The sequence below is a fragment of the Sminthopsis crassicaudata genome, chromosome 1, assembly GCF_048593235.1.
Source record: "Sminthopsis crassicaudata isolate SCR6 chromosome 1, ASM4859323v1, whole genome shotgun sequence".
In the NCBI taxonomy this organism is placed as follows: Eukaryota; Metazoa; Chordata; class Mammalia; order Dasyuromorphia; family Dasyuridae; genus Sminthopsis; species Sminthopsis crassicaudata.
The window spans coordinates 19,589,014-19,596,467 of NC_133617.1; positions in this window are offsets into that span (position 1 = coordinate 19,589,014).

The window sequence follows — 7,454 nt, forward strand, 5'->3', positions numbered from 1 at the left end:
TTGTGTTAAAAATCTATTTCAAAGCATAAGCACAGAAAATCCTTTACTTAAAATGATTGAAAGCATTTGTTTTAAACCAAGAGTTGTCACTATTTACATAGTACATACTCTGGAGCTTACTCTCCCAGCCCCCACTTGAACAGACTAGTTGGGTTCCTGGAGTTCAGCTACTACATTCCCTCAATGTTTTATGGATAGCCTGAAGGAATTGGGGCTGGCTTTCTAATGCTATACAGTTCATGAACTCCTCCAGCATGTTTCTTTTTCATAATTATCATACCAATTAACCAGACTTAATTAGCTATTAGGAATGGATATTTACTGCTGCAGTATAGTTGCTATAAAACATTCCCACAAAAGTCTGTGGCGCACAAAATGTCTGTATCATTTGATTGATGTGTAAAACTAGTATAAAGATCCCTTATATTCCCTTCCTCACAAGGTTATCATAAACCTTTAAGTACTATAGAAATGTGAGTTATTAAGAAAGTATTTAGATAGGTAAGGGTGGTAGAGTGTAATCGAGTAAATCAAATCACTATTTTTAGTGAAAATTCCATTTTATGGAAGTGATACATCAATGAGGTGAAGATATGTCTCAATCCATCAAAGCTTTTAAGGGAGAAAAAGTCCTTGATAAATGGGAATTATGTTTCATAGAAGTATTTTTATATTGGCTGAGGAAAGTTTGTCACACACTAGAGGATGTCTATAAAATATCAAGAAAATTTAGGTTCAGAATGATTTGGAATTTTATGAGGGCCTAGAGGCAGAGAAAAGAGAGAGAAGAAAGAGACAAAGCAGAGACAGAAACAGAAAGAGACAAAAGAGACAAAGAGAGACAGAAGGACAGAGAGAGCTAAAGAAAGAGAGACAGAAGCAGAGAGAGACAGAGAGGGGCAGAGGACTAAGAGGCAGATAGAAAGAGAAATACAGAGAGTGAAATAGAGAGATTCAGAGATAGAGAAAAACAAAAAGGACACACACAGAGGTAGAGTGAGAGGAAGAGAGAGGGAGAGTGAAGAGACAAAAAGAGAGAAAGGGAGAGAGAGAAGAGAAAGGGGGAAAAACGAGTTGAGAGGGAGAGAGAAAGAGAGAGAGCAGAGACACAGAGACAGAGTCAGAAAGAGACAAAAGAGGCAGAGACAGAAATAGAAATAGAGACAGAGATACATACAGAGTGACAGATACACAGAGAGACAGGGATAGAAAGTGAGACACACAGAGAGAAAGAGACAGATAGACAAAGAGAGACAGAGATACACAGAGAGACAGAAACACAGAGATAGAAGAAAGACACAGAAACAGAGTCAGAGAGAGACAGATATAGAGAGACAGAGACATAGAGAAACAAAAAGGAAGAGTGAGAAGAAGAGAAAGAGGGACAGTGAAGAGGCAGAGAGGGAGAGAGGATGTACGTACATGCTTGGCAGAGGAAGTGGTCTCCTCATGTAGAGAGCGTGAGGATAACAGATGCACAGTCTGAAAGCTATGTTGTTGCCCACGCAGCCCCCAAAGGACAGTCCATCCTGAGGGTGTCAGGATTCATGATTGGGTAGGGAGAGGAAAGTGCCCGGGCTGGGAACATTTGCCTGCTTTGGGATCTGTACCCTGTGCAGGGTACATGAGATCTAGAATCCTTTGAAATAGTGGGAGCATGATTGTAGTAGATGGGCTAACTTTTTTTCTGGGAGGAACTTCCCTCCCTCCCTAACCTTAGTTTGTCAATAGCTTCTAACTCCCCAAGTTTTCCCAGGTGGGTGGAAATAACTAAACCTGGAGAAGCTTGAGGAGCCTATCTCTGCCCAGACAGAGAGACAGGGATATAAAGTGGGACAGAGATAGAGAGAAAGAGACAGAGATATACAGAGAGACAGGACAGACTTAGGATCCAGAATGATGCAGGCTTCTTGGACATGGCTGATGGAGCTCTTTATTTTACTTACTTATGTATATGTATTGCAAGGGATTTATTTTTTTATTTTTTAAAATGGAGAGATGAGTCAGAGAGAAAATAACTTTTTGTTAATTAAAAAAATTAAATATAATTTAAAAGAGAGATTGTTTAATCCAAGAAATTCATTTTATAGAAGATGAAGTCCAAGAGCTCTGACTTGTTCACGATCACACAGTAAGCAGCAGAGTAAGGTCTGAAATTTCCAGTCTCTTAGTTATAAGTATATTTCTCTTCTGAGACCGGAAGTACAAAACAGGAAAACTCTATAATGTGTTTTCATTCAAAATCGTCATATTCTTAGCTTTTATTCTCTGTATCTCATGGGGTTGTTGTGAGAAAAATGCTATGAACTTTAATCAGCTATAGAAATAGGAAGTATCATTATGATTTATGCTCACGTGAACTCTCTAATCTGACTAATCTCCATCAGTTTTTATCATTTTTATTGATCCCTGAAATTTCTTGATTTTTCTTCTTTCTATTCCTTCAAACTTCCATGGGCTCCACTAAATCTGATCCTTAGCTCTCTCTTCTGTAAAATGAAAACACTGACCTAGATCTCTGAGGTCCTTTTAATATCTGACTTCCTTGGTTCTAACTAAGATTCCCCCCCCCCTTTTTTTTTTTTTTTTTTTTTGCTGAGGCAATTGGGGTTAAGTGACTTGCCCAGGGTCACACAACTAGGAACTGTTCACCTAACTGCCCCCACTAAGATCCCTTTGGTATGCTAGGACCAGCTCTCTCCAGCTCTGACTCCTGAGATTTGATGATTACATTTTTCATTTTGAGCATTTTCACTTAAAAATTAGCAAACCCTACAAATCAGGGCTTGATTAATTATTTTGTTGATTGTCTAGATTTAAAAAGGTGTTAATAATGTAGATTTCATTTAAAAATCTTTGTTTACATTTCTCTCTCCCATCCCTAGAGCCTAAGCTAAACATCTACCAGAACTGCTTCCCCTTCCCCTTCCAATCCCATCATTCCCCTATAGATGTAGGAACGATTAGAAAGGAATAAAGTATTCATTGGAGGCCTGGTGACTGTAAGCTAATAATAATAATAATGATAATTCTACTTGGAGATTTGCAATATGATTACATTCATTTCCTCATTTAAGCCTCCTTATACTTTGACTTCCAGCTCTGACCTCCCCTGTTCTAAGCCCCCTCTCAGCTATGATATCCCCTGTTCTAGGCTCCCTCTCAGCTCTGACACCCCCTGTTCTAAGCCCCCTCCTAGCCCTGACATCCCCTGTTCTAAGTCCCTCCCAGCTCTGACATCCCCTGTTCTAAGGCCCCTCCCAGCTCTGACAGTCCCTGTTCTAAGGCCCCTCCCAGCTCTGACATCCCCTGTTCTAAGCTCCCTCCCAGTCCTGACATCCCCTGTTCTAAGGTCTCTCCCAGCTCTAACATCCCCTGTTCTAAGCTCCCTCCCAGTCCTGACATCCCCTGTTCTAAGACCCTTCCCAGCCCTGAAATTCTTTATTCTAAGGTTTCTCTGTTCTGACATTCTGTATTCTAAGAGTTCCTTCTAGCTCCCTTTCTAAAAGCTTAAAAAAATGATCCAGCAGTGGCCAGATCATTTCTGGGTTGGAAAGATTTCAGATCATGGCCAAAGCTTCCTATCCTCCTTCTTCCCTAGGAAATTGCATCTCGGCTGGGATTGGGAGCAGCTCATTAGCACTTTCCTGAAAGTTCTCAAAGCTATTCTTTCTTTCCTTCTGCAGATGTGATTTATCTTTCCAGGAGTCAATCCATCAATCCATCAACATATTTTACTTGGGTCCAAATACGTTCCTGGCATTCTGGGGGAAATAGAAAGATTGTAAGATGGTCAAAGATTAAAGAGCCCTGAGCCCTGAGCCTAAATCTGGCCTGGATCACTTACTTATTGGTTGGGTGATCCTATGCAGGTTGAGTGTCTGCCTCAATTTTTCCAACTATAAAATGGACTTAATAGCACTATTTTTAAGAGCTAAAATTAATTAATATTTGTAAAGACTTGGCGCAATGCCTGGCACTGAGTGCTTAATAAATGCTTGTTCTCTTGCCTTCCCTTCGGGCTAATAATGCCTTCCCTCTGTCTAGTATCCCAAGTTAACCCCACCTTTAGCTTGTTTAGACTGGAAGCTCCTTGAGGGCAGGATTGTGTTTTGCTTCTTTTTGTATCCCCCCTATTTAGCAAAGTGGATGCTAATAAATTCCCTTTATATGACTTAGGGCTGGAAGACCTTTAGGTCTTAGGTTATGTAGGATTTAGGGCTGGATGGGACCTTTGGCGGAAGATCTTCAATGTGAAAGATCTTGCTAGTGTCCAAGATAATCCATTTCAGTTTCCGATCACATTAGCCTTGGTTTTGTCATTTATAAAATGAACTGAAGAAGGAAATGGCAATGGCAAACCAAGAAACTCCAAGTGACTTTGAAAATGGTTATAATCTTCCTTCCTACTGCTGAAGGAGACTTTTCTCCAGTCAAAAACCTCCTTGCGCATAAGTTTCAGGGCCTAGGGCTTTAGGTCTGGATGCTGGAGAAGAATAGATGTCTCTAGCTCTTTCCCACCATTTAGTAGCATATGCTTTCTTTCTTTCTTTTCTTTTTTTTTTTTGAGGCTGGGGTTAAGTGACTTGCCCAGGGTCACACAGCTAGGAAGTGTCTGAGGCCAGATTTGAACTCGGGTCCTCCTGAATTCAAGGCTGGTGCGCTATCCACTGCGCCCCCTAGCTGCCCCTAGCATATGCTTTCTAAATGGAAGCTTGCGTGTTAAGTTTGTCAGCCTGGAGACTGGAGAACCTGAGTTCAGATTTGATCTCAGACATTTCTAGTTGTATGCTTTATTGAACCTCTGTTTCCCTCAGTTTCCTTCTCTGTAATAAGGTATCTGTAGCATCCATATCCCAGGAGTGCTGTAAAGATCAAATGAGAGAATACACTTCAACAACAATACCATATGAGGATCAATTCTGATGGACGAGGCTCTTCAATAATGAGAGGATCCAAACCAGTACCAGTTGATCAGTGATGGCCAGAACCAGCTACACCCAGAGAAAGAACTCTGGGAAATGAGTGTGGACCACAACCTAGCATTTCCACTCTTTCTGTGATTGTTTGCTTGTGTTTGTTTTCCTTCTCAGGTTATTTTTACCTTCTTTCTAAATCCGATTTTTCTTGTGCAACAAGATAACTGTAAAAATATGCACACGTATATTGTATTTAACATATATATGTTAACATATTTAACATGTGTGGGACTACCTGCCATTTAGAGGAGGGGTTGAGGGGAAGGAGGGGAAAATTCGGAACTGAAGTTTTGCAAGGGTCAAAGTTGGAAAAATTATGTTTTGTCATGTATATGTTTTGTCAATAAAAAGCTGTAATAATAATAATAATAAAGATCAAATGAGAGAATGTGCAAAGTGCTTGTTCTGTTGTCTGTGACATGGCAGGCGCTATATCTGACTATACTGGTGCATTTATGTTATCACTATTATAATGGTCCCAAGATTCAGGGTAACAACTTTTCCTGGTGCTTCTGGGAATTGTGGGTCTCACTTCAGGACTTATGCCCACTCTCTGTGCCAAATGGTGCCACAGTGTTTGTGGGACGCAGCCGCGTACTACAGCTGCCTCACACTGGCTAAGGAAGAATCGTAGCAGTTCCAAAGAAATGGGAGATGTGCAAATTCAGAGACACCTTTTCTCCCGAGCCTTCCCATGGACTATTGGTGCCCAACCTGAGCTCCCGTGGGTCTGAGCCCCACTGTGGGACCCAACGCAGTGACGTCGTTTTGGTCCCTTCCAGGATGAAGCACAATCACCAACGAGGATCAATGGCTGTGAGCCAGTGGCGTGTCGGGTACTTTCAGGGGCTTTAGGGGGACAAATTGTGGCCGCCATGTCCAAATCTGTGCTCTGTTGGTTGAGAGGGTAAAGAAGACAGGGAAGGAAACTTGGACACATCACCTCATGGTTCACTTAATAAGTATTGGACGTGTTCTCATGGCCAGGGATGAAGGGTATCTGACCTTTCTAAGACTGGGGTTCCTACCAGCTGCCCTTATAGATGGCCATTATCTAGATCATCTCATTGGGGTTTGGAGAAGGGATTTCACAACAGCAGCCGATAAACCTTCCTTTCCCAGCACTGCCTCCCCTCCCCCTCCCCAAAAGTGCATTTTTTTCATGACCTAAATTTCTGTTTTAACTCTTACCTCTCCTGAATCCGTCTCTAGACTTGAAAGTACGAGTTCAACAAAAGCATGAGTCTTCTGGGTACTTATGGGCATATGGTTGCCCTCCTTAGGATGAATGACTGAATGGAAAAAAAATATTATATACCAGGCACTGTACTAAGCTATACAATGAAAAAGTCCCTGACCTCAAGGAGCTTATGTTCTATTAAAAATTATTTATTTTAAATTTTTACTAGTATTTTGTTTTCCCAAATACATGCAAAGACAGTTCCAACATTCCAAACTGTTCTCCAGAACAAGTGGATCTGTTCACAGTTCCACCAACAATGTATTAGTGTCCCAGTTTTTCCACATACCCCTCCAACATTTATATTTTCCTGTCATCTTTTTTTCCCTGAGGCAATTGGGGTTAAGTGACTTGCCCAACGTCACACAACTAGGAAATGTTAAGTGTCTGAGGCCAGATTGGAACTCAGGTCCTCCTGACTTTAGGGCTGGTGCTCTACCCACTGCACCCCTTAGTTGTCCCTCAACATTCACTTTCGCAAAACTTTGCATTCCCAATTTTTCTCTCTTTCTCCCACCTTCCTCCCACCCCCAGAAAGCAAGCAATCTTATTTAGGTTAAATTTGTGCAACTCTTTATCACACTGCACAAGAAAAGTCAGATCAAAAGAGAAAAAAAAAAGCCCATGAGCTTATATTCTAAATGGAAAAGGCAGCGGGTATGAGAGGAGAGGCGACCAGGAAAAGGAATTTTGTTCTGGACCAGTCAAAAGGGGGGAGGGGCACATGCTCCCTGGCAAGTTGATGGGGAGAAGGCCTAGGTAGATGGCTGGATGGAGCGTAGAGATGAATCATGGTCTGGTGTCCTGAAGGCCACAGCTGATTATGTCTTACTTTGTCTTCTACATTAGTGCCCATCACACAGTAAGCACTTAATAAATGCTTATGATGGATGTCCAGTAGGTCATATTTTGAGGGTATTTGATTAAACGGATCAACAGGTAAATAGAGGTAGGATGGAAATATCTCTATTATATTGATCCTCAAACCAATCTGGGAGCCCTCATCTAAATGATGGGTTCTTGACCTTTTGGGGATTCCTTTGACAACCTAGTGAAGCCTGTGGACCCCTTTCTCAGAGTATTGCTCTTAAGTAACTGAAGGGAATGCTAAATTCAGTTAGAGGCTAGTGAAAAATAAAGATGGATTTTTTTTCCTTATGGAAGGGTTCTTTGAAACTGGTATTGACTTCTCCTCTATTCACTCAATAGCTTGTCAATATTTCTTCTAAAACACG